This window comes from Prionailurus viverrinus, chromosome F2 (genome assembly GCF_022837055.1).
Source record: "Prionailurus viverrinus isolate Anna chromosome F2, UM_Priviv_1.0, whole genome shotgun sequence".
Lineage (NCBI taxonomy): Eukaryota > Metazoa > Chordata > Mammalia > Carnivora > Felidae > Prionailurus > Prionailurus viverrinus.
In genome coordinates this window covers 48,755,412-48,782,822 of record NC_062578.1, presented here as the reverse complement: position 1 = coordinate 48,782,822, position 27,411 = coordinate 48,755,412, and the positions used below count along the sequence as shown (strand labels likewise).

Here is a 27,411-nt window from a genome sequence, read left to right as displayed (position 1 = left end):
CTTTTGTTTCCCTTGCCTGAGGAGACCTACCTAGAAAAAGTTGCTATAGCCAATGTCAAAGAAATCGCTGCCTGTGTTTTCTTCTAGGATTTTTATGGTTGCAGATCTCACATGTAGATCTTTAATCCATTTTGAATATATTTTTGTGTATGGCATAAGAAAGTGGTCCAGTTTCATTCTTTTGCATGTAGCTGCCCAGTTTTCCCAACACCATGTGTTGAAGAGATTATCTTTTCCCTATTGTATATTCTCGCCTCCTTTATCCTACATTAATTGACCATAAAAGCACGGGTTTATTTCTCGGCTTTCTATTCTGTTCCATTGATCTATATGTCTATTTTTGGGCCAGTACCATACTATTTTGAATACTACAGTTTTGTAGTATATCTTAAAATCTGGGATTGTGATATTGCCAGCTTTGTTCTTCTTTCTCAAAATCCTTTTGGCCATTCGAGGTCTTCTGTGCTTAGATTTATTCTAGTTCTGTGAAAGATGTTGTTGGTATTTTGATATATTTTATGCATTTATCCTGCGAAAACGTCCATAGGCTTCACCAGCCCGCCAAAGGAGTGGAAAGTGCAAAACTGGGCTCACGTCTTCAACATATGGCTGTTGGATCCCTTGGGCTGGGAAGAGCAGTTCTGGAACCTTTTAGAGGAGTGGGGCAGGGGGTTCTACACACTCCCATCCAGTCCCTCCCCAGTGGCTTCATACTAGGCTCCCAGCCCAGGGCGTGGGGCCTTCTGAGGTCTCCTAGAACCTGGGGAGCACTCGGCCTCCGAGCAGGAGGCTATGCTGGGCTTCTGCGTTCAGGGGCCTGAGCCCCAGGTCTCCAGGGTCCTCTCTAAAGCAATCCGAATTCGCACCTGCAGGGAGAAAAGCTTAGCTCCCCCGCCCCAAGCGCGATGCCGGTTTGACCCGGGCGGGAGCCAGGAGCTGGTCTCAGTGCCCGGGCGGCTCCCACCTCTCACGGACTGAGCGCCCCGGGTGCTGACTCATGCTCGGACTCTCCCGTCCAGCCGGGTGCACGCCCACGACGTGCCCTCCTTCTCGCTTCTCCACTGCTTCCTCCCAGGCGCTTCCAGGCGCCCACACGCGCGCTCCCGTCCCGCCGCCGCCCCTCCTAGCAACCGCCCTCCGCTCCCCCTGCCAGATCCGGAAACGGGCGGTCTGGTCCGCTGCTGCCTCCGGAACCCTGCAAGCCGCTAGGCCTCCGCCTCCGCCTCCGGCTCCCCTGCCCTCTGCTGAAACCACCCTGCTGAAGGTCGACCGAGCCCGCCTGCCCCGCGAGGACAGGTGGCCCTGGGCCTCCCACTCCCGCTCCCGCCCTGCGGCGCCGATGCTCCGGCTGCCGCCTCTTCCCGGATGGACCTGCTCGCTCCCCTGGTTTCCATGACACTGCACTTTCCCACGCCGCCTCCGAGTTTCTGACAGCTCGTTTCCTCGCTGGCATCGCCCCCCCCCCCCCTCAGCCTCTCCCCGTGGGCCTGCCCGAGGCGCTGCCCTGGGCTCTCTCTCCCTCCTCCCGCTTGCGTGCCCACGGGCTCCCCCTCCGCCCCTGCCTCGTGCCACCCCCTCCCCCCACTGCTGCCTCTCCAGCGGCTGCCCGTCCCTCCGTAGCCCCCAGTCCCACGTGGCTAGGGCTTACGGAACTCTTACCCTATCCCCACCCCATGTCCTAAATCACTGGACGTCAGACTGGTGCCCCTGGAGGTGTTCAGGCGTGGTCTGGCCCGCCAGCCACATGACCTGGTGGGATGTCCTGGAGGTGACTTCACATGCCCCCTGCGCCTGAGCCCCGCGGCAGGCCTGCGCGAGGTAAGGCTGTGAGGGTGCAAGGCTTACAGGATGGGATTCTGTAAAACGGCTGCACGAGTTCAAATCCTGCCTCGGCTACTTGCCTCGGGCAGGGTCCTGTATTTGTTCATCCATTTATGCAGCAAATGTTAATCGAGCCACTTCTGTGTGTCAGACTCTGTTGAAAACACAAATGGAAAAACCAAGCGGCTCCCCACACTCTTGAGTCATGGCCTTAATCAAATAAGGTCCAAACAAACGCCAAACTGTGACTCTGACGAGCATTGTGACGCAGAGGCACAGGCTGCTGTGAGACCCCCACCTCCAGAAGGTCTCCTCTGGGCTGTCAGACACAGTTTCCTTGAGGACATGCTCTTGAGGCTCAGGTGTGAAGAATGAGTGTGGGGTTATGAGGTGTGACAGGCTGAATAATGGCCCCCAAAGATGTCTACATCCTCATCCTCAGAACGTAGGAATGTGTTACCTTACAGGGCAAGAAACCTGTGATTCTATTAAGGAGTGGAGCTGTGAGTCTCCTGGATTATCTGGGTGGCACAATGTCATCACAGGAGGCCTTATAAGAAGGCGGCAGGAGGGTCAGAGTCAGAGATGTGACGATGGAAGCAGAGGTCAAGTGACGGCACTGCTGGAAGGGGGCTGTGAGCCAAGGAAGCCTCTAGAAGCTGGAAGAGGCAAGGAAATGGATTCTCCCCCTCGAGCCTCCAAAAGGAGCAAAGCCCTGCTGGCCCACTTTGGAGACTTCTGATCCCCAGAAGTATGAGACAATTTGTGTTGTTTTAAGCCACTGTTTGTGATCATTTGTTACAGAATCAATAAGAGACTAACATACTGGTTGAAGAATGGAAAAGCGTGTGCCGAGGCCAGGGATGCGAGATGGGTACCTGTGATTTAAAGAAAGGAAGTGTGGTTGCAGCGTATATGTGGGTGTGTGTGTGGGTGTGTACGTGTGAGTGTGTGTGAGGGGGTGGCAGCCATGGGGCTACACAGCTGGGCAGGCGCCAGACCGTGACCGCCAAGCAGCTCTTTCAAGCTGCCATTGATTGGTTGATGTTATCAACCCCTTTAAGCCTCAGGCTCCTCATTATAAAAAGATGACTTTATAGGGTCATGGGGAAAATGAAATGAGGGGCGCCTGGGTGGCTCAGTCGGTTAAGTATCTGACTTCGGCTCAGCTCATGATCTCGCGGTTTGTGAGTTTGAGCCCCGCGTCGGGCTCTGCGCTGACAGCTTAGAGTCTGCACCCTGCTTCAGATTCTGTGTCTTCCCCTCCCTCTGCCCCTTCCATGCTCATGCTCTGTCTCTCAATAATAAATAAACGTTAAAAAGAATTAAAAAAAAAAGAAAATGAAATGAGACAGCGTAAGTCATGATAGCTGTCGGTAAGTGCTCATTTAATGTTAAGTCCTATTCTGATCCCATGGCGTTCCTGCTGGGAATTTGGTGGAGCCCCTCTTGGGCTGTGGAGGATGGAAATGGAAAGGCAGACGGGGCGGGGGGCAGTTCGGCCCTCAGTCAGAGCAGTGGAGCTTGTGTTTGTTTGCTCACTGGATTTGGCTTATGCTTACGCTCCTGTTTAAATAAAAGGTTCCTCAGCTAAAACAGTTTGAAAACCACTGCTCTAGTCTGTCTCTGCTTCTTCCCGTAAAGGAACCCTGCTGTGGAGGTGCCACCATGATTCGTCCTGCATCAGAACCAGTCCCCGACCACTAATGCCTCAGCCCTTCGTGGTCCAGCGGCCTGGGCTTTGGGGTCAAACTGGGCACTTTGTAACATAGAGTCCATTTTCTTTCCTGGCACTTCCTGTGATCTGCGTTATGTTTTCTTGCATCTTTCCTTTACGTCTGTCTTCCTCACGGGACGCTAAGGTCCACGGGGGCAGGAATCTCTTGTTTTGTTAACCACAATATCTCCAGGGCCTGACGCTGTGTCCCGACATGATAACAACGGGGAACGCTTGGAAAATGCCCCCTCTGTCCCGGCCACTGTTCCATGTCCTCTATACACATCCATGGACTTAATGCTCAACCCTACCTCACATAGTCAGCATTCAAGGTTTGTGTTGAATTCACGGCTTCCCATCACTTGCGCGCCTGGTGAGTTTCTTAGCCTCTTTGAACCACGGTGGCCGCGTGCGTAAAGTGGGGAACAGCAGCATGGACGGTGGTGGTGGTGGTGAGGAGGAAATGGTGTCACGATGTCTGCCCGTCTGCAGGCTTTGGGTCTGGCGGCAGCAGGCACCCAGGAAAGGGTAGCCGTGGCGCTGACCTCCCTGTGCTGGGTACCGAGTGCCCTGGTTCTGGCCGCACCGTCTGGACAGGGCCTCAGCTTCAGTCTCATGCCCCGAGCCGCAGTGGATTCCTTCCCTCCATCAGCCTAGTCACTTCCTGCGAAGTTTCTCCTGCTCACTCCTCCTCCTCTTTCTCCCCTGGGCCCAGAGCAGCACATCTGCCTTTCTGGGCTCCCACTCCCCGCCCCCCCACCCCCCGCCCATTCCGATGAACCCTGCAGGCAGCTGCTTCCTTCTGTACTCCACTTCCGTTCCCACCTTCCCTCTGCGGGGGGGGGGGGGGGGGGGGGCTCCCCAAAGGCCCCTACAACCCATACCATCAAGTGTGACCCTGCTGGGATCCCGAGGACCAGCGTAAGTCCACACCCTGCCCAGTGGCTCCCAGGCCACCACTATCACCTCTGGCAGGAGCCTCTACCTGTGGCCTGGCCCTGTCTGTCAGCCTTTGCTGAGCCCTCTCCTGTACCCTTCCAGTGTCCTGCGTACCTCCATTGCTACTCATCTGCCGTGGTCTATACGTGTTTGTCTTTCACGTGCCTGATGTAAGTGTGGTGGAAGTGGGAGATCCCGAGGACCAGGATTCACTTTTTTTTTTTTTTTTTTCAGTGCGAAAAAGGTGATCTTTATTAAAGCATGGGGGCAGGGCCCATGGGGCAGAAAGAGCTGCCGTCACTTTTGCTCTTAAGTAATTCTGGAATGTGTCTCCTTGTCCCCTTTTCCACCACCACCCTAGTTGAGGCCACCCCAGTCTCTCACCTGGATGATTACAAAATATCATGGTCTGTCTCCTCTGGCCTTGTCTCCTCCCATTGGGCATTAAGGTAATCCTCGGAAGGCACCAGTGAGTTTATGGCCCTCCCTTTCAGGGTCTCCATTGGCCTCAGAGCCCTGGTGACCGGTTTCCCTCCCTCCCCATCTAATTGGATCCAGACACACTGAGCTGACTTGTAGCAGCCTGAATGGACTGAACTCTCCAGATGATTGAAATGTTCTTCCTTTTGCTCAAGACTCTCCCTTTCTTCTCCTGTCCGGCCCTCCTCTACCCGTGGGCTAATTCCTGCTCATACCCAGATCTCTGCTGAGATCCTCCACCTGGGAAAGGGCTCCTTGGCTACCTGTAGCCTTGGCCACATGACCTCCTCTGACCCTACACACTCCCTGCTTTATTGTGGGGAACACAACAGGGAGTGTTGCCTATTTGTTGTATCCAGCTTGCCTGTCAGTTCTTTAAGGGCAGGGCCCCTGTCTCCACTACCCCAGAGCCAAGCACAATGCTTGGTACATAATTGGTGCTTAATAAATAAATAGAACTGAACTACTCCAGAAGCTTGGTCAGGCCTCCCAATCCCTAGCCGTCTCCAAATTTCACCCACTCTTCTTGATAACAAAAGCCATGGCTGACATTTATTGAGTGCTTATCTTGGGCCTGGCACTTTGTTAAGCACCTTGTGCATATCGTTTACTCCTCAACAGCCTTGCGAGGTAGGAACTATTTTATAGACACTAAGTCTTCGACAGGTGACATAACTAACCTAAGGGCACACAGCGTGACAGGGTAGAGCTGGAGGGGAACCCTGCTAGCTGACTTCCTTCTCAACCTCAAGATGACCCTGTCCCCCACGCCCACTCGTTCCCCACCTTCTTCACCAAGTCTTCTCCTGCCTCTGGCCCCCAGGGTCTCTGTCTCACTAGATCCTTCTGGCCACTTCATCTGTGCTATTGCTCCCTGATTGCACACTGCCCTGAACAGCTCTGTGGTACAGAGGTTTTGCAACAGTTAATCTCTCTCGCTAGTGACAAAGTCCCCAGGGACAAGGGCTGAGATCTGTTTGTCTAGAACCCCTGGGATATCCAGCACAGTGCCAGACACATGGCTGACACCCAGTTCACCAGTAAAACAAAGGCCAGGTCTCCAGGCTCCTGTCCATCTGAGGAGGTGGCTTGGTTGGTTCTGGTCTCTCTTCTATTCCTAGATCCATTTAAATAATGAGGAAAAGTGTCAGGGCTCAAGGGCATTCTCTGATGGAAAACTCCAGCATTTTTCTAATCCCAGTGCTTCTGAACGTAATGGGTTTCTGGGAGCCAGAGAATTTGGGGGAAGGGAATGCCAAGATTCATTGATGCTAAGTTTGTGAGCAGCATCTTGACTTCATTTTTCTGGTCAGGGAGTCCCATTTTTAACCATAGCATGTTCCTGGAAACCATGTCATAAATCAGATTATCAAAAAGAAGATATTTAAAAGAGGATATTTAATCAGCAAAAATTTCATGCCCCGAGCACTTACTATATGCCAGGCAAGCAATGAGCTAGGTGACGGGAGTCAAGTTAAATATGACATGACTGTGCTCCCAGCGGTCTCACTGTCTGGCTAGAGTCATGAAGCAACACATCGCGGCAAAAGGCACCTGAGTTTTGCATGTTCTTCCTCCCATCTGCCTCTGCGAGCTCATACCAAGTGTTTCTAGAAGTTTCCCATGGGTGTTTCCCATGGGGCTCATGTCTAAGTCCAGGCATTGCCGCTAACACGTGATTTCCATGATCGCTTCCCCCTCTTCCCGGTGTAATATGTACCACACCCCTGCTGGGCACCTAAGGCTGATGATGAAGCAGGTCTAGGACCTGTTCTTCAGTGAAACAACTCTGCAATGCCTGACATGGCTGGACCACGTCAGGAACCCCTCCCCACACCCCTCCCCACATGACCCAGACTTGATTCCATAGGTTCTGAGCTCTCAGGCTGAGCTAGGTTATTATATTCAGATGCGGCCCTTCTTTAATGACGAGGGCTCACTCACTAAGGCAAAGACATCTGCTTGACCACTCGTCCCCATGGGACGAGCCCTCATTCAGAAGGTTCCTCGCTCCTTCTAGAGCATCAGCCCCTGGCAGCTGCCCCACCACTTCCCTACAGAAGCCCACACCTGTCCCGGTTTTGCCACAGACACAGCTCTCTACTCCCCCCTGTTCCTCTTACACATGAACTACTTATTTATGCTCCGATTGAGAAAAAAGACAAGAAGGAAATATTCTAAGAGGTTGTGATTCTGGGAGACGTTATTTGCTTTTTTATACTCTGCTATCTTTTCTGAAATTAAGAAAATAAGCATATGTCACATTCACAATCCCCACCCCCCAATAAAAGCTTTTAGCTGTGGTAGATGTTGTTACGATACAAAATTAACAACACACGCTGTAGAAGCAAAGAGGAAAGAAAGATACATTTAAAGGTGTCAAGGAGAAGTAGAAAATCTTCCAAAAGGAATAATGTTACAATTGGAGGTTCCTAAACAAATGAATCATAAATACAGCCAAAAAATATACCATAAAACCAATGCCATAGTGACTATAAATCTCCACAATTATTCAAAAGAGTAAAATTATTTTCCAGGCCCTACAAAATACACACATCACATGGATTATATAAAGGCCTGCAATGAACTTTTAAGTGTGTGTATCACATATTAAACAACACCCACAACTTCACAACCTTTATAACACAGCAAGGCAAGGTAGGTTAGCTATAATAAACAGTACACATTTAATTGACGATAGTTATGTTCACTTTCCACTTTAGAAGTGGGGCAATGCTTGGTCTCATGACTTCCCTTTCTCTGAAACAAACAGGGATGTTCAAGATCACTCCTTGGAGATCAGCGCTGAGCATAAGGGGTGTGATTTAAGTGTCTATTTGCTCTCGATAATGATGCTCTACTGAAAGTCTTGTATTTATTTTATTTGCTGTGAGAGGTAGTATCATCCCCGTGTTATAGGTGAGAAAGCAGAGAATCAGAATCCGCGAGCTTAAGAGACTTACCGTATATTGGTTTGCTGCAGCTGCCGTAACAACGCATCACAAACCGGGCCCCTTAACAGCAATTTCTTGCCTCCTGGTTCTGGTGGGTGGAAGTCTGAGAACAAGGTGCCTGCAGGGCTGGTTCTGGGGGCTGTGAGGGAGGACCTGTGCCACACATCTTTCTCCTAGCTTTCGACGTTTGCCCGCAATCCGTGGCGTTCCGTGGCTTGTGGTTACGTCATCTCAATCTCTGCCTTCATCTTTTTTATTTTTTTAAATTTTTTTTTTAACGTTTATTTATTTTTGAGACAGAGAGAGACAGAGCATGAATGGGGGAGGGTCAGAGAGAGAGGGAGACACAGAATCCGAAACAGGCTCCAGGCTCTGAGCCGTCAGCCCAGAGCCCCACGCGGGGCTCGAACTCACGGACGGCGAGATCGTGACCTGAGCCGAAGTCGGACGCCCAACCGACTGAGCCACCCAGGCGCCCCTCTGCCTTCATCTTCGACGGCATTCTCCCCAGGTGCGCGCCTGAGTCCAAATTTCCCCTTTCAAAAGGACAGCGGTCGTATTCAACTGGGGCCCACTGTCATGACCTCATTTTGACCATTACCTCTGTAAAGACCCTATTTCCAAACAAGACTCCGTTCTCTGTATCGGGGTTAGGACCTGTCTTGCGGGGAGAGAAGCGGACACAGTTCAGTCCAGTCGCCTCTGAAGATCTCCCCTCCAAAGAGTTACAGAGCCGATATTCAAAACGTAGACAGTCTGACGCCAGCTCTTAGCCAAACCCTATGCTGCCTCCTTCCCGGCTCTTCCTGGCTACCAGCCTCTCTCCTGTAGGACACATCTATCACATGGGACCCGTGACTCTAGAGGACAAAGCCCACCTACCACTTTCGAGGACTTCCTAAGTAGAATCTCTTATTTTCTATGCTTTCTCCTGGAGGGACACGCCGATGGCTCAAGTCTTTTTTGCCACGTAGGGACGGACGGACATCTGCTCTACTGAAGGAGTGTTCCCCTCCCGCAATTTTTTTTTTCTGTTAATTAAAAAAGCACCGTCCGTATAGCCCCAATTTAGACTTTGTCTTGGTTGGTTCTCTCGCCAGAAGATGGCCAGCTCTGGACTGCGTCACACCCGACTGGGGTACTGTTGGGATCCACCTCACTCCTTTCTGGGGTCTCAGGGACCCCTCCGGCTGGGTGAGGTCGTCAGTGAATAAGGCAGACGCGCACTGAGGGTCTTGTGGTGGCACGGCCAGCCGTGCGCCCAGACCCCCCTTCAGAAAGCACTTGCCGCCCCAGCTGTGGGGAGCCCCTCCCTGCAGAGAGCATCACGAGGCCGAGGCCAGGCCCCCAGCCGGTGACGGGCTGAGGCTGGGGTATAAAGGCCCAGAGCTTCAGCCTACTACGCGGCAATTCTTAGGGGCTATGTTAGTTCCAGAGTCCCGTGCTGTCTGCCGAGGTTGTCCTTGGGCCTAAATCAGAGCTCAACGTCTCCAAGTCACTGCAGCTTCCTGCCCCTCCCTTCCTTGGGTGTTGCCCTCAAGAGCACGCCCTCACGAGCCCCCACACTCAATTCCATCCCAGAGTCTGCTTCCCAAGAGCCTGCCCTGGGACTGGCCTCTCCAGGGGCTCAAGTCAAAGTTTGCTCCTGAAGCTGCAAAGAAGCAGCACTAAGTGTCCACAGGTTACTTCTATTTGGGGGATGGGCCTCAAACTTGAGCTTTCCCAACATCTGGCCAGGATGCTCAGAGGCCTGTCCAGACTCCCTTCTGTTTGCACCACTCGAAATGAGCTGACCAACATCTTTCTCCCTCCCTCTCCTCCACAAAGATTTATTGAGAAACTACTATGTGCCAAGTGCTGTTCTAGATACTAGAAATATAGCAGTTAAAAAAAAAAAAGAGAGAAGAGAAAAGTGTTTAAACTCATGAAGCTTACATTCTAGCAGGGGGAGCAGATAATTACCTGATAAATCAGTAAAATAATATCACTGGGTGATGGTACTATAGGGAGGAAAAAGCAGGCAGTGGAGAGGGTTTGGGCAGGACAAAGGGGATAAGGCGAATAGGGTAAGATTCACCGAAAAGGTGATATTTTAGCAAAACCTGAAGGAGGTGAGGGACTGAGTCATGAAGCTATTTGAGGGTCAGCCTTTCAGACAGCAGAAACAGCATGTGCAAAGGCCCTGAAGCAGGAGCTTGCTGTCCGTGTTGAAGCACAAGCAAGGAGGCTGGTGGAACTGCAGCAGAGAGGGAGAACAGTAAGGAGTGAAATCAGAGGTCATGTGTGGGGGGATAATGGGACTGCAGGTGTGGAGGGCCTTCTAGGCCACTGTGGGGACTTTGGCATCGACTCTAAGACATGAGCCACTGGAAGGCTCTGAGCAGAGGAGAGACATGATCAGAGGGAACACCTTAAAGGCTCACTCTGCTGTGTGGAGAACGGCCAGGGAGGGTGAAGGCAGGAGACCCATTAGGTGGGGGATCTCAGTAAATTCCGGTGGGAGGCAGAGGTGGCTCAGCCGAGGGGCTGCGGTAGACGTGGCCAGATTTTGGAAACGTTTGGAAGGTAGAGCTAATGGGATCTGCTGTTGAGCCTTCCAGGGAAGCCAGATGTGTGGCTGGCAGGATCCCTCATGTGAGCACAGCCAGCAGCGTCTCTCAATGTGACAAGCACTCTGTCGCGGCCTTGGAGCCAGACACACCTACGTGTGGACCCCGACTCCATCCACACTAACAGATTGTCTGGAGTAGGTTACATCAGCTAAGTCTCCGTTTCTTCACCCCTAAACCGGAGAATCCTTATATCACGGGATCATTGTGAAGATTAAATTAGATAATGTAGACCAAAAAGGGCAGGCACAAGGGTAAGATGATTATTTTAAATCATGCAGTTTTCCATGAGCCCCGGAAAGAGAGCAGGGGCCCGCGGAGGGGATAGGAGAATCGGAGGGCCAAGGGAATGTGCAGGAGGGGCTGGGGCAAAGCCGGGGGGCAGCAAAGACAGCCCGGGGGAGCAGGAGCGCCAGGGTGGGGAGAGGGCAGGAATCCAGGGCACATGCTCGCCTTCTCCAGTGAGGCTGGGGGATTCCACAGCTTGGGCGGGTTGGGGCGGGGGCGGAGGAAGGTGGAGCAGTGGAAAATGGGAACATCCCCAAATTCTGGAGAGGATGAGGTCATCCCAGCTGAAGCCAATCAAAACTCTCCCCTGGGCAGGCAGAAAAAGGGTTTTACTAGGCCAAAAACTGCAGAGATGGCTAGCAGCTGCCAAGAAAGGAGGCGAGGCAAGTTCTGGGCCCGAGGCCATGAGCCCCAGGGGCCCCACCCTGGCTAGAAAAAGAGACTGGAGGAGTGGTGGGGGGCAGCCCAGAAGCCAGGGGAAGGGGGGGCCTGTCTGAACCGTCTGGTGGTGATGGGGTATGCTCCTGGAAAAACCGATAGGTCCTGGTGACAGGCAGCTGACCGAGCTCTGTGAACCAGGGCTCTGCGATTCTGTCTTTTCCTTACGAAAGGACAAAAAGCAGGATTCACCTTCCTTCCATCAGAGATGTCCTACTGATTTATGCATGTGTGTGTTTTTGGTTTTGTTTTCTTTTGTTTTTGCAGCCAACCAGGGCATAGGCAGAGGTTAAACTGGGGATCCTGCACGAACCTCCCAGTTAGGGCAAGCCGTGGTGCTGAACAGGATGTGGGTTCAAATTCTGGTGTGGCTGTTGACCTCGGGCACGATGTTTGACCTCCGAGTCTTGTGAAAAGGAGGTCACGGTTATTCCGTAGGTGTCCCCTGGTGGCACTTCTCTCCCCTCCCCCACCCCCGAGGTCAGGAGAATGAAAAGAGACCTTTCGTGTGTCACGGAGGCCATGGGGGCTGGTTTCTAGGGGCCAGAGTGGAGAGGTGGGGTCTGGAACCTCGGGGAGCGGGCACATACCCCAGGGCCTCTGGAGCAGCACCCCCGTTGCAGGATGGGGTGCCCTCCTTACGCGATGTCTCCCAGTTCGGATGCCTTCCGCCTCCACACCGTCGTCTGTTCCCACGTCAGCAGGGCCCCAAAGAAATGGGACAGAGCACTTGGGCGAGGGACATCCTTTCCCCGGTCGTCCCTTAAGGTAGAAGTCCCCCCAAGCCCAAAGCCTTCCAGAGGCACTAACGTCGGCCAGAAGCAGGGCCGTGGAGCTTTTCTGGAAATCTCCTTCTCGAAGCGTCACCTCCGGGAAGGACACTGCTGGGATGGGGGCCAAGTCCCACAGCTGCTCGGCACCCGCCTGGCCTGGAGTGGCTTCCTGTGTGCCCGCTTGCACAGTCACAGTCCTGGGGTCCCGGGGGCAGGGGTGCTGGCTGGCCATTCCCCTCCCTGTCACCACCCTCTGCAAGAAGCCAAAGCAGCCCATCGCCAGCAGATTCCCATAGTCTCTTTCCCTCGGGCAGGAATGGAAACAGAAGTCTCTCCCTCCTCCTCCCCCATCCCTTGCCTGCCTTCCTCCCCTTGACTGTTCTTTCTCTGGTCAGGTCGCAGGCTTTGAAAGCCATTGGGGTTTTATGTCCAAGTAACTAGGTAGAAGACAGAAGCTCTGACTCCTGGTCCCCAGTCAGTTTTTCAGGCCAGCACGTCATAGAATTTGAACACAGGCTCCAGGATCTCCCCAACCAGGCCAGTGCCCTTTCCGCGAGCGGTTTCTGTGTGCCCGGGCACCGCACTCAGTGCTTGAGGGGCATTATTTACTCCTGACGACAAGTTCAGGAAAGAGCCACTAGGAGCTCTAGTTTACAGATGTGAAAATGGACATAAGCAAGTTGCTTAAGGTCACGCGCACCACAGCCTGCGTCGGGAGCCAGGTCTTATGACTTCAAAGTTGAGCTCTTTGCCACCATATCACACTTCCCGAAGCATGTTCCGTGAATCATTCATTCCTCAAGGTCGGCCAGGAATGACAGAGACCTGGGGTCAAGCATGCTAGGATGATGCTAGCCTCTCCACTTCTTGGAGAGTCTCAGAACACGTTAACAGATTAAAGGCTCTGAGAAGTCCTGCAGGGAGTAAATCCGTTTAACTCTCTGTAACCCAATGTGTCCCAAACTTATCTGCACTTGGATCCCACCTCCCCACCCCACCTTGTTTTGTTTGTTTGTTTGTTTGTTTGTTTGTTTGTTTGTTTTTAAAGGGACACTGTTTCCATCCCAGAGAAGGCTCTGGGAAGCGCCACCCAAGGTCACATTACCTGTCGTGTTTAGATATTGCCTGGCAATATGGCACAAGTTCCGTGCCTGGACCTCAATAAATATTGGTTGGATAAAATGAATATACTTCTATTTTCAGCCATCCTCACCCATTCCCCACTCTTCTTTTCCCTGAGAAATTCCTCAGCTGGGGGACATACCCAGGCCTGCAGATAACCCGCTCTTGATGTCCTCCTGGGTGGCTCTTCCGGGCTGGACTGGTCACGTGGGAAGAAAATTCCATTCAGGCAGCTCCTGAGGCCTCCCCTAGTCCAGCCCCTCGGAGGTCTCTGTTCTAAGGATGAAGGGAAACGTTGGAGACAATCCCGTCCTGTTTTGGCCCCAGGACTATGGGTGTGGAAGAGGGGGTAGAAAGTCTGCAGCCCTCCCAGCCCTTAAGGCAGAACTCAGACCTCGAGGTGTCCCTCCTCCCCTGCTAGCCCTCACACCTCCATTTCCACGCTCCTCCACTCCCTTCCTCCGCGTGTACCTCTTCCTCCCTACCCTCCCGGCCTCGGCCTCAACTCCCTACTGGAATGGAATCAGAAGTCCTCACCGGGGACCACGAACACACGCCCAGTTCGGGAGATTCGGGGGTAATTGCTACGGGACGGGGCTCAGCCCTCCTGTGCCTTCAAATGCAGCCAGGGTCGGGAACCGCGGTCTCCCACCAGTAGCCATGGCCCTCTCCCCCACCCTTTGGCAGCACCCCCTCGGCAAGCCTCCTACCCTGGCACGGCAGCCACAGTGCCCCTTCCTCCCTTCTCCTGACCCCGGAGCGCCGCTGGAGAAATGCCGCCTCCACCGCTACCAACTGGGACTCCCAGATCAGCTGCCACTCGCCGGCACGAGTAGCGGGCCTGAAGTCTTGTCGTCTTCAACCTCCTCCTATCCTGGGCCTTCCTCACTCCCTCTACGTTCCCTCCTGACCCCAGGCATAACGCTCAGCTCCCTGTCTGCTACCGGAAAACAAAATTGAGGCCGCCGGGAGCACATGATCTCCATCAGATTCTTGCCCCCTACCGATCTGCTATCACCGTCCCTACCGCTTTCCTGTTAATTTTAGAAGCGGGCCGAAATCCAGGTCAGATCCCCCTAGCCTCTAAAGTCAGGTTGCCAGGGTTCAAATCCCATTTATATCACTTGCAGGCCGTGTGATCTTGGGTAGGTCTCTTAATCTCCTCAGTGCCTCAGTTTCCTCATCAGGGAAATGGGATCATCCTTGCCTTTACCTCATAGAGTTGACGGAAGGACTAAATGAGATAAGCCCCACAGAGAGCTCAGCACGGCCCTGGCACGTTGGCAAGTGCTAACACAGGCTAGTTCTTGTCAGCTGCTCCCTGCCTCCTCCAGACCTTGTTCCGTCATTGCGAGCCTCTCCTGCTTCTAGCTCTCGCCTCTTGCTGCACAGAGATGCACAAGTCCCTCTGTCCTCAAAAGCTCCTCTTGATCCTGTGTTCCAGATTTCTCTTGTTCCTTCTCATCCAAGCCTCTTGGAAGCTTTATCGGCTCTCTCATCTTTTGTTCCTCAGTCCACCAAGGACCTGGCCAAAACCACCTGGTCCCTAACTTCTGTCGACTGCACTGGACTCTCTTGCTCATTTCCTCTTTACAAACAGGCTCGGCTTCCATGCCTCCTCAGCCCTCGCTTGCTTCTCCTTGTGTGTCCGTCCTCTGCCCGTCCCCTCTGAGGCTCATCATCCTCTGCCGGCCCCAGGAAGGCTATCATTACCCTGCGTTTGTCCTTAGTTGATGGGTCTCCTCTGCCCCCTCACACTCAGCTCAAGTGATCTTAGCAGCTCTCATGGGCCCGACTTCCTCTTGATGATCGATACCTGTCAGGGACTGAGTCGTGTGCCCCCCAAATTCCTATGTCAAAGCCCAACCCCCAGTGTGACTGTATATGGAGATGGGACCTCTAAGGAGGTAATTAAGGGTAAGTGAGGTTATAAGTGCAGGGCCCGAATCTGATAGGACTGATGTCCTTATACGGAGAGGGAGAGTCACCAGAGATCTCTCTCTCTCTTTCTGGGCTCGCACAGAGTAAAGGTCATGGGAGGACACAGCAAGAGGGTGCCATCTGCAAGTCGGGAAGAGAAGCCTCACCACAGAGCAGCTCTGCTGGCACCTTGGTCTAGGACTCCAGCATCTAGAGCCGTGAGAAAACAAATTTAAGCCCCCAGCCTGTGACATCTTGTTACAGCAGCCTAAGCTAACAGGACATCTAAGCGGATCAGTTAGCTTTGCCTGTATAACAAGCAATTCCAAAATTTAGTGGCTGAAAACAACAGCCATGTATTTAACTTCCCTTTCTGCAGGTCAGCGTTTGGTCTGGGCTCAGCAAGGTGGTTCTTCTGCCCTTGGCCAGGTCCACTCATGTGTCTGTGGCCAGCTGCTGGCTTGGCTGGGTGCTGGCTGGTCAGGTGGCCCCAGGGGGGACGGTCCATCCCCATGTCATGTTCTCTCTCATCCTCCTGCATGTGGGCCCGGGCTTGTGTTTACAGCAGTGCAGCATCAGGCTTCTAAGAAAGCAGAGTTGAGGTTTGCAGGAAAAGCCTCAAGCTAGAGGCAGAGATCTGGGTCTTTCCATTCACACCTGGTCCCCTGCTAGTGGACTTCTCAATATCAATTGTCATTGGGCAATGAACTAGGAATATAAACTAATAATTAAATAAGCAAATTCCGGGAGAAGCACCTAGCACTTTAAAATGTGGTTGATGGGGCGCCTCGGTGGCTCAATCGGTTAAGTGTCTGACTTCGGCTCAGGTCACGATCTCACGGTCCGTGAGTTCGAGCCCCGCGTCGGGCTCTGTGCTGACAGCTCAGAGCCTGGAGCCTGTTTCGGATTCTGTGTCTCCCTCTCTCTGACCCTCCCCCATTCATGCTCTGTCTCTCTCTATCTCAAAAATAAATAAACGTTAAAAAAAAATTTTTTTTAATAATAATAAAATAAAATGTGGTTGACAGGACTTGACAGACATGGGATGAGGAAGGATAGGGAAAATAGGCCTTCTCCTGGGCAGATGGCTTAGTGGACTGGATGGAAAGTGGAAATAACTTGCTGAGCACTTATATGCCGGATACTGTGCTAAGCACCTGGCACCCAGAGGACATCGAGGTGCTTGAGAAAAGGTCTCTGGAGCCAGACTTGCTGAATTTGAAGCTCAATTCTGTCATTAAGCCAGAGAAAGTTACTTAACCTTTCTGTGCCTCGGTCTCCTCCTCTGTAAAGGAGGCATGATCACGATACTTCCCCGGGCGCCTAGCTGGCTCTGTAGGTAGAGCAGGCGACTCTTGACTTCAGCCCCACGCAGGCCTGGAGCCTACTTCTATTGTTTTTTAAATCATCATCATCATCAGTAATAATGATAAATAATGGCACTTACCTCACGAGGCTGTTGCAAGGATTAAATGAAATAATACACATCGGTCCCATAGAAATGCCCAGCACGTGTGGTGTCCTATAAACATCTGCTCTTGGCCTTATTGTCTCATTGAACCCTCGCAACCGACTTAAGAGACAGGCACCTCTGTCTCCACTTTACAGGTGAGGACACGGAGGCCTGGAAAGGTTAAATAATGGCCCTACCACGCATGGCTAGGATGTGGCTTTGGACCCAGGCAGCCATAACTCTAGAACCTGTTCCAGAACTTATGCTGTTAACCACAACTTCCTCCATACCCCGCCCACCCGCGCCCCCCACCCATTTACCATTCATCAACAGCAAGAGAACGTGTTTGAGGCTGAAGAGCATGAGTTTGGTTTAGATGTCGACGTGGAATTGCTGCTGAGACATCCAGGTAGAGACTTCTGGCCAGCAGCTGGGTTTGTACGTGGAGTACAGAAATCAAGACACGGTGGACTGATGGGGACGTGTAGACAGATTGAGTCACGGCTGGTAAGGTCACACAGGGAGCTGGTGTAGCACGACAGCAGGGGACAGCCCGGGACACATTTAAAGAGTAGATGGAGGAAAAGGAGTCTGAGGATAGACAGCCACGGAAGGGAGAGGGAGGTTTTGGAGGCAGGGAGACCATACGTCTGGGTTCACCTTGGGAGAGTCTTAGTTTATGACGGTTAGCCTGGCGTAATAATTTATTAGTGCCCTTTGTCTCTTTAAATAGTGGCCCAGTTTGGAAGACAAATGATATATTCACCCTCCTTCGGGGGTCAAGGAGGAGAAAGCATCCGGGAGGAGGAAACACAGGTGTAAACTACCACGGAAAGAACAAGGAAGCGGTGTTTGCAATGTGGTCCGCTGGAGTTGAGTTTGGCGAACTTCTGACTTTGAGAGAGGTTTCTGAGGAAAGAAGTGGTAAGTACGTGCATGCTGACATCTGAAAAGGAGCTCGGTAGAGATAACAGATATGCACACGTCACTATCTTTGAGACTGGGGTTACAGAAGTGAACAGACAGGACTGTCCTGATGGGATTGTGTGTGTGTTGGAAGAATCAAGTAGAGTGACCTGGTAGAATCACTAGGAGCTATTTGAGGTACATGGGGTGGGGTGGGAAGCCCTCTCAGAAGCCCTAACACTTGACCTGAGAGCTCTGTGAAAAGGGTGAGTCTGCCTGGGAAGCTTAAGAGATGGAACCTTCCAGAGAGGGAGGTAAGAGTTCATGCAAAGGCCCTGAGGTGGGAGTTTGAAAAACACAAAGGAGGCTAGTAAGGGTGGCCATGGAAACCAGAGGGGAGAAGACGGATTCGAGCGCTAGCACAAGTGAATCGACGGCCCTGGTGACTGACTGGATATGAGGCGGGGGACGGGGGGGACGCAGGGGATGGTCTAAGGGTGACTTCCCATGTCAACTTGGGAAACGTGGGTACACCCCTCCCCACCCTCGACGGAGCTGGCAAAAGGAACTGGTTTTGAAGGAATGCGATGAATCATGTAGTGAGTTAAATAGTGGTTTATCCACTTGGACATGTCCTTTGTCCAACCCTATCCTGTGAACCTGTGAATGTAACCTGATTTAGAAGAGCAGTCTCTGCAGATGTAATTAAGGATCTTGAGATAAGATCATCCTAGGGTTAGAATGGGCCTTATATCCAATGACAGGAAGGGCAGAGGGAAATCTGAGACGCAGAGGGGACAGGAGAAGGCCATGTGAAGATGGAGGCAGAGATTGGATTCTTGGCAGCCATGGCCAAGCAAGGCCTGGGGTTACCAGAAGCTGGAAGGGGCAAGGAAGGATCCTCCCCTAGAGCCTTCAGAGGGAGCGTGGCCTTGCTGACACCTTGACTTCAGACTTCTGGCCTCCACAGCTGTGAAAAACTAAAATTCCTGTTGTTGTAAGCCACCAAGAATGGGCTAATTTGTTATGGCAGCCACGGGATACCAATACGGACTCCTCTGCGTTGAGTTGGGGTGGGGGGCACATAGAGGTGTTGACTGGGCAAGTGCGTGAGCTCCCCTCAGGAGAGAGAGTCCAGGGCTGGAGATAAAGCTTTGGAAGCCCATTGAGCAGGTGGCAGTTTAAACCAGTGTTATCTCTGAGGGGACCCTGGAACATGGCTCCAGAAGCTCTTTCTCAGAAGCACAGAACCAAAAGCTTTCCAGATTTTTAAAAACAGATTTCACTCACTGATATAACCCAACACCCACACTATATATATATCAATGAAATGTAATGTTCATACCAAAGAATATGTTTATATGCATTTTAATATCTCCCAATAGATTAAAGAATATTTTTATCAGATTATTTTAAGTCAGGAATGCTTGCACTTCCTTGGACTTCTTCTGGGTCTGATGTGAGGCAAGCCTGTTTTACATCTGACACTACTGAGAATATATAGGGAGAAGGGCGTATACATTAGAAGGAAGTGCCAGAAATAGTATTTGTTAGTTTCTGAAATTGCATAGCATAAATTTCTCCCAGGGCCCCTGGGTGGGCAGAGGAAGTGCTTCAGTTTCCTCTTTATGACTTCTCTCAAAATGGTCCACTCGCCGATATTGCAAAAGTGACATTCCTCTCTTAGCACCTGGTATGCCTCTAACATTTGCAGGACCTGGGCCAAGAGTACAAATAGAGGCCCGTGTAACGCATATCTAACAATCTCTCAATTATTAAACCCATAAACAGTTAATTAGAATGCAGTGTTTCTCTCTACCTTGACGAATAACTTCCTAATGCCCTGGAAGTCCCAGATCAAGTTCAGAACCAGCAGGCTTTTTGGAGTTCGCACTGGAATGTGGAACCTGGGCAGGGCTCCCTCCCGGCCCCTTCTTCTCCCACTCCCTGCTCAACAGCACACCCGGAGGGGCCTCCCAGGATGCAGGCTGACACCAGTGCCCAGAGCCGAGCTTCAGCCACACGCTCCTACAAACAGAGCCTCAGGCCACCCTCAGGCCTGAGCACCACCGTGGCTCTAGAGGACTGGCCCAGAAAAGAGGCCATGCATAGGCCCTAGAGTTGATTTGGGACATTTGGGGCAGGAAATTCTGGGATCTAGGAATTTCTGGGATCTGGAATGGCCTAAGGATAGGTTTGGTCATGTGGCTCTGTGGACTCCTTGACCAGCGAGAAGGGGCACAGAGCACAGGACCAGGACAGGGGCTCCTCTTGCCTAGATAGATCTAAGGTGGGGGTGCTGGTCAGCCTGCACTCTAACAAGAGAGTCAGAGAAGTAGACCAACACCTGGCCAAGCCCATGTGCAGACTTTCTTGTGTACTTTTCAGTTTTGAGAAAATGCCAGGTTAAAAAATGAAGTACCATAGATATTTTGAGCCCTGATTAATAAACACTATTATCATGCCAATATTTCATTGAGTTCTAGAAATCAAAGGTCAAATCCCTAAAAAGTTTTGAAAATAGTAAAATGAGACAACGAAGCAATAACTTGGGTGGCAGTGCTTTCTGGAAGTTTTTTCCATTTCTTCCTTTCTTCCTGCCTTCCTCCCTCCCTCCTTCCAATCCATCTCCTTCTTTCCAAAGCAGGAAGAGCCTAAATGAAGGCCATAGGCTTGGATGCAGTGGGAAATTGCAGCTGAAGTACAAAGCAAGAGGGCCATGGCAGAATTCTAAGAGATGTCAATATCCAATAATCAAGCCAAAGAAGAGCTTCTACCAAGGAAAGTTCTGGAGTGGCATGGGAGGGAGAGGAGAGACTGGGGATCCATAGACTGGGGAGGAAAGAGTTCCACGGGAGGGAGTTGTCCAGAAGAGCAAATGCCTCAAGGAGGAACCATCTTCCTCAGGCCGACTGAAGCAAATCGGGCCCATGCCTCTTCCAGCCCAGTCCCTCTACTTCTCTGGAGAGCACCAGCTCTTCCTCATACCCCATGTGGGGCTGCTTCAGTCCTGCCCCATCTTTTCTCACCCTGCATTTCCCTGCTTTATCACAGCTGTCCTCACCGTTGGCTTCCCAACGTCCATCTCCATCCCTGGTCTCTTTCTTGAACCTCTCGCAGAACAATGGGTCCCAGGCATGTGCTTTGGTTAAGGGAGATGCTCACCAGATAATGGTCCAATGACCTTGTCCAAAACAGAAATGTTCACCAGTGTTCCTGATTCCCAAAGCGAGGACAATCTACTTCATCTCTGGAGAGAAAAGTGTGCATAAGACCTTTATCCTGTGCTCTTCCTGTCCCCTCAACATTGGAATGTTCTTGTCCTTTCCCCTGCTCCCCAGCAATGCTCTTTCCTTGGTCTGGAATGTTCTCTCCCCCATCCTGCCCTCCCAGTTCAAATGTCACCTCTTGGTGACTCCTCAGGCAGGAAGGCTTTTCTGGATAGTGTGTGTGTGTGTGTGTGTGTGTGTGTGTTCACCTCTTATATTTTTCATTTTATATTTTCATTGTCTCCTTTCCTCCACCAAAATTGTAAGGCTGGTAGGGAAAGTTTGCTTTACCCAGTGTACCCAGTGTTATAAACCGAATTTAAGTGCCCCAAATTTGTAGAACATAGTAATACTCTCTCATAGAAGTTTATTTAAAAGTTCAATGGGTGATGGGCACCCATATTAAGGAGGGCACTTGTTGAGATGAACACTGGATGTTACATATAAGTGATAAATCACTAAATTCTCCTTCTGAAACCAATACTGCACTATATGTTAACTAACATGAATTTAAATAAAAATAAAATTTAAAAGTTCAAATTTGATGAAGCAATCAGGAAAGATTTTGTTTAAGAATCCTTCAGTCTTTGTTAATCTGTTTTTCAGGGATCAGCCCCTCTGGGTTGATCCCGGTTTTAAAAGGGCAACCTAGTATCTCCCATTCTGGGCGGGATCCGAGCCTAATATCTGTATTATGTATCATCACTTAATTATGGGAGAAAAGCTCTTAGATGTTCTGCAAGTATCTGGAATTTAAAATGCTTTAAACTCAGCCCCTTCCCCAATATCCGTGAGCTTGATTCCTCATCTCTAAATTTTGTTCAAATGTTCCCTTCTCCGGAAAGTCTTCCTTACTCATTCTATTGAAATCTGCAGCTGCCTCTTCCCTAGTCATTACATACAACCTCTTTCCTGCTTCATTTTCCTCCATAGCACATATCACTCCCTGATATACTACATAGTTTATTATAATCTATTAATTACCTATCTCCCCTCAATAAAAGATAAGTTCCATGAGGATGGAGTTTGTTCATTGCTGCATCCCAGTGCCTAGAGCAGTACCTGGCACATAGTAGGTCTTTTTTTTATTTGAGTGAGAGAAAGAGAGAGAGAGAAAGAGAGTGCATGAGCAGGGGAGAGGGGCAAGGGAGAAAGAGAGAGAATCTTAAGCAGTCTCCACGTTCAGTGCACAGCCTGACGTGGGGTTCAATCCCATGACCCTGGGATCATGACCTGAGCTAAAATCGAGAGTCAGATGCCCAACTGACTGAGCCACCCTGGTGCTCCTGAACTATTTGATATTTTAAAAATCAATAGAGTTGTACTAGAGAGTATTGGCTTCCTATCACCCATTTCTACCCCAACTTCCATACTTCAGGTGTCCATCAAACTCCACATGGCCCATTACCTGTCCAGGAGATGCTCACTCTAACTCTTCAACTTGGCTGTCAGAGAAAGGATGGGTCCTGATTAGTTTAAGCCATTATCTATATGCATGTATATTACCACCCCCTTCAGGAGGGCACAAGACGGAAGTTGACCCGCTCAAGTGTTTTCTCTTTCCTCATAGATGTGGACAAGATAATGCCAACTGTCTCAGGCAGCCATCTTGTGACCACAAAACCAGCCAGGGGCAAAGCTGTCATTGAACATGCAGAGCTGAGAGAGAAAGAGTTTGGGTCTTCCATGCACCCTATGTCTGTACTGCTGGTCCATTCATTCCCTTATTCTTCAAATACTGATTGAGCACCTGGTATCCATCAAGTACCATTTTACATGCTGGGGATACAGCTGTAAATCTAAACAGACAAAAATCTACTTCATGGAGCTTCCATTCCTGGGGCAGGAGGTGGTGGGGAGAGTAGTGACATCATAAAAATGACTACAATACACAAGTAAATAACATATAAGTGCTATGTAAAAAAAAAAAAAAAGCCATTTGCTAGAATGGATTTTCAAACACTGAAGTCCTATATGTGTTGTGTGTTCTTTTCAAAGATAAATCAAAACATCCCTTTTGGAAATTGACAATCGTTTAGTTTCCAATGTGTAAGAATACATCATTGTGCACTGGAGTTGGGATTCTGATCTTATTTTTTATCTAATCCAATGGTTGAAGACAGGTGGAGATTGTGAAGGACTTGGGAGCACTCCTGCTGATTGGGATTTAAAAAGGCATTTGTCTTTGGACGAGGGTAATGACCACATGAATAAATCTCGGAACTGCCTGTCAGTGTTGCAAAAATATCAGACACAAACAAGGCAAATGACAACAGAACAATAAAGCACGCATACACATATGTGGTGGTAATTCTTTGAAATGTGGATTACCAATGCACTGGCAATGAAAATGAACCAATACTATCATGCATCACACATTTTGGAGATGCTCCTAAATTCTGGCATAAATTTATCCAACATCTAGCATCATTTTGAAATGTACATGGAATACCATATAAAAATGATCAGAGCAACTTAACATTACAACCAGAATACAGCGTATCAGGAGATAAAAGTGTAAACTCTGCTGAAGCCAAATGCATATGATTATATTTAATTGCAAAGCCTGGAACTGCTAAGTTTATTGACAAATTGTCAGTCCTGACACCAAAAAAAAAAAAAAAAAAAAGAGAGAATGATGATCAAAGTAAACATAATGACTGACGAGATATCTCTGTCCAGCAAAATAAATGACAGAAATGGCAGCCGATATAGAGCAGCCATTTTTATCGGTACAACAAAGTGAAATGAGTCACTGAAAACTGGCAAACCCAAGTGATATTCTGAATCCTGGTGGTTTTTTTTTTTAGGATTGTCAGTATGACAGCCTATGAGTCAAGTGAAGAAGCCCATGAAAATATTTTATGCTGCCAACTTTGGCCAGCTTGTACGGACAACTGACTGATAACTTGCGGTATGGACCGGAAGCAAGAATTTAGGGTAGGCATGGATGGGCTGAAGCTCTGGCTGGCAACACGAGAAATCTGTCTCCATAGTCAAGCTGTTACCGCAAAGCTGTGTCTCCTCAGTGCCCTTATATACAAAGAAACCGTTGCCCTCCAGAATTCGTGTGCAGATTTAAGACAAGTACTTAATGAAGCTGATAAACTTGTCAATCATGTCACAAGCAGGCAGTTCAATAAAGACCTGACCTGTTTTCTTGGCTGAATGAAGAGACGGGTGGTGACTACAAAGAACCACTGTTTCAAATGAAAGCTCATTGTCTTTTGATTAGAAAAGTTTTTACTGAGTTATAAGGGGAACTTTACTGTTTCAGAGAAAACTTTCCTTTGGTGAGATAGTATAGCAGGGTGGGCGTGGCTTACAAGTTAGTCTGTGTGCTCATCTCAACTCCTGTACATGCTGTTACCAGGCAAGTGTATGAGGAGTCGGCCATCGACACCCGGGAGATGCATTGGCAGAAACCTGGCCCCGTCTGGCAGAGACTTCGATCCTGGGACTTAAGGTTTTTGCTGTTGCCTGAAAGACCTGGTTTTTAACTCATCTGAAAATAGGAAGAGATATTAGACGACTTAATAAAAAGGCTAAGGAGTCAAACTGGAAGTGGTTTAGTAGACAAGGAAACTTTTACTGCTCTACTTTAGGACATCACCAAATAATTTTGGACCTTAGTTTGAAGAGCGGATCCTGGAGATAGTGTCAGATGGTTTCTTGAAACTACTTTTCTGGTTCTTTCGTTCGGGGTTTTTGTTTTTGAATACAGTCATTTATATCATTTTCTTCCACTCGCATCATTTTGAGTGGGAATTATCTTTCAGCATCTGATCCAGTCAGGGGAGACAGTTAAACAGAGTAGGAGTCAACGTTTCCTGGCACTTTCTTTGTGCAAGGGACCGTTGGAAGTGCACATACTCATTTAATCCTCTCAGTGACACCGTCAAGTAATACCATCCCATAAATAAGTGACTGTTATTATCTTTGTTTTATAGATATTGAAACTTAGGCACAAAAGGTTAAGCACTTTGCCCAAGGTCGCACAGGTAGAAAAGCCAGGATTAAAGGCCAGACAATTCTGCCTGCCAAGGGCAAACTTTGAACCATTGCGCTATATTTTTTAAATATATAAATATGCATGTATGTATATACTTAACATAAGTGGCACTTTATTGCTCCTGCAACAAATGACCACAAGCCTCCTGGTTAAAGCAGCATGCGGTTATTATCTCAGCATCATGGAGGTCAGAAGTCCGAAATGGATGTCACCAGGGCTGCGTTCCTTCTGGAGGCTCTAGGGAGAATCTGTTTCCTTGCTTTTTTTCATTTTCTAGAGGTTACCTGCATCCCTCGACTCTTGGCTCCCTTCCCCCATCTTCAAAGGCGGAAGTGTCACACTTTCAGTTCTCTCTCTGACTCTGACAATGATTCTCCTGTCTCCCTCTTTTGCTTGTAAGGACACTTGAGATTACATCTGGATAATCCAGGATCATCTCTTGATTGTAAGGTCGTTGACTAGCAACCCTAATTCCATCTGCAACCTGAATTACTCCTTGCCACATAGCATAACATGTTCACGGGTTCCGGGAGTGGGGACATGGATATCTTAGCGAGGTCACCATCCTGCCAACCATAACTTTCTTAGTTCACACTCTGAAACTTAAAACCCAAAACGGTGTCCAGTGGATAATCTCCCTCTATGTTTGCTCCCTGGCCACATAGCTCCCTTCCTCAGAAGCATCTGATGTTATCCTGTGTCCTAGATATATTTTATGCATGTGAAGGCAAATATGTATATTTGTTATTTTTTTAATTGTTTGATCTTCCCTACAAACACTGTCCTACATATTGCTTGTTTTCATTTAAAAGCTATGTCCTGGAGATCGGTCAGGTTCATATATAAAGATCTGGGTGTCCTTCTTTTCTGTGTCTACATCATCTTCCACTCCATGAGTGTATATTATGTTGTATTTACCTTCTTCACTTAGCCCACAGGACAGGTGGGGGGGGGGTCTCCAATCTTTCAGTTGTTTTCAGTGTTTTGCGATACAAACAATGCTGTAGTGAACAGCTTTGTACCCTCATCTGGAAAGTGTAGGGTGTGTCTATAGGATTAACCTCTAGAAGGAGAATGACAGGGTCATGGAGTCTGTGCATGTGTCATTTAGCTAGCTAATGCGAAACTGCCTTCTTTTACCCTTTCCAATTAGGAATTTAAAAAATAAATAAAGGGGCGCCTGGGTGGCTCAGTCGGTTAAGCGTCCGACTTCGGCTCAGGTCACGATCTCATGGCTCATGAGTTCAAGCCCCAATCAGGCTCTGTGCTGACAGCTCAGAGCCTGGAGTCTGCTTCAGATTCTTTGTCTCCCTCTCTCTCTCTGCCCCTCCCCTGCTCACACTCTGTCTCTCCCCCAAAATAAAATAAACATTAAAAAAGTTTTTAAAAAAAAATAAAGAACCTATGTTTACCTAACAAATGTAATAAATAGCTCTTGATGTCTAGGAACGTGTTCTAAAAATGTCAGTAGGTATGTTATTTGCTTTTCGTTATTGTCTTTTAATCCTCTTAACATTTCAAGTTTAACAACCTGTTTTTGCTTTTATTGTAATTTAAAAATTTTCTTTTTTATGGTGAGTGATATTGGCTTTCTGTTTATAAAGTACTATAAACTCCCATTTAAATATATTTCTTTGGGGAAAAAAACCAATATATTTCTTTGGGACACCTGGGTGGCTCAGTTGGTTGAGCATCTGCCTCTTGATTTCAGCTCAGGTCATGATCTTGGGGCTGTGGGGTTGAGCCCACATCAGGCTCCATGTGGAGCCTGCTTAAGATTCTTTCTCTCTTCCTCTGACCCTCTCCCCTGCTCTCTCTCGCTCTCTCTCAAATTAAAAAAAAAATTAAGGATGGTATTTATAAAAATAAATAAGTGAATGTATATATTTCTTTATGTTAAAAGGGTGAGATGATTTAAAGACAAATAATATGTCAATGATAATACAGAAGTTACCCTGACATGGCCAAAAATTATGAGGGAGGTGTCCTAATGGCTGATTCCTCGCATCCAATCACTACTACCTGATTAGTTTTTGTTGAGGTTTTTTTTTTTTTTCCATAACAGAGAATCATTGTCAACAGCAAGATCCTTAATAGACAAACGGGGGTGGAGACTGGCAAAGCAGAAATTCTGCAGAAGCTGCCTTTGTGATATTCTCAAATGCTTTTAAATCCTAGCTCGTGGATGGAAGCCAGAAACTCGGGCACCCGACAGAGAAAAAGTCAAATTCAAATAGATAAACTGAAATAATTAAAACCAGACAGTCCTAGAGCGTTAGGCTTCCTGCTACTAGTCAGGCGACAGCTTTTAGGGAAGTCTAGCCTTGATTCATGTGCTATAAACATGCTCACCTTTTTCATCCTTTGCTATGAACACTCAGCCTAGCTCACGCACTTTGTGGATCGCGGGTGGCAAACTTTAATCAGGGCTCTCCCCTGGGGCGTATCCTTGTTGTGACGGAGCGTATCGCATTCCCTAGTTGAAAAATGAGGGATGCAAACTCTTTTTAATGTTTGCTCTGCCAACACTCCCCAAGGGAGGGGACTACAGAAAAGAGTTTTGGGGGCCTTCAATGAATATTACTTGGAAAAGGAATTCTATGAGTAGATGTTTGGAAAACTTTGAGTTAAAAGCTTTCTTTACTGCAGGCCAGCTCACAGCATTTAGTATGCTCTCTGGCCAGGACCATGAACTCAGTTGATCTCAAAG

At 49.2% G+C, this 27,411-nt stretch overlaps 1 long non-coding RNA gene across 2 annotated transcripts; it reads left to right on the top strand.

Annotated features, from left to right (window-relative positions):
- Positions 1 to 908: 908 nt before the first annotated feature.
- LOC125156305 (uncharacterized) lies at positions 909 to 25,958 on the top strand. Of its 2 annotated transcripts, XR_007148539.1 has the most exons (4): positions 909 to 1,818; positions 17,248 to 17,438; positions 23,500 to 23,629; positions 24,063 to 25,958. It is a non-coding gene; the product is annotated as an uncharacterized LOC125156305 (long non-coding RNA). The 2 variants fall into 2 exon arrangements; XR_007148538.1 differs by having other exon boundaries at positions 913 to 1,818; positions 23,500 to 25,958.
- The last annotated feature ends 1,453 nt before the right edge of the window (positions 25,959 to 27,411 follow it).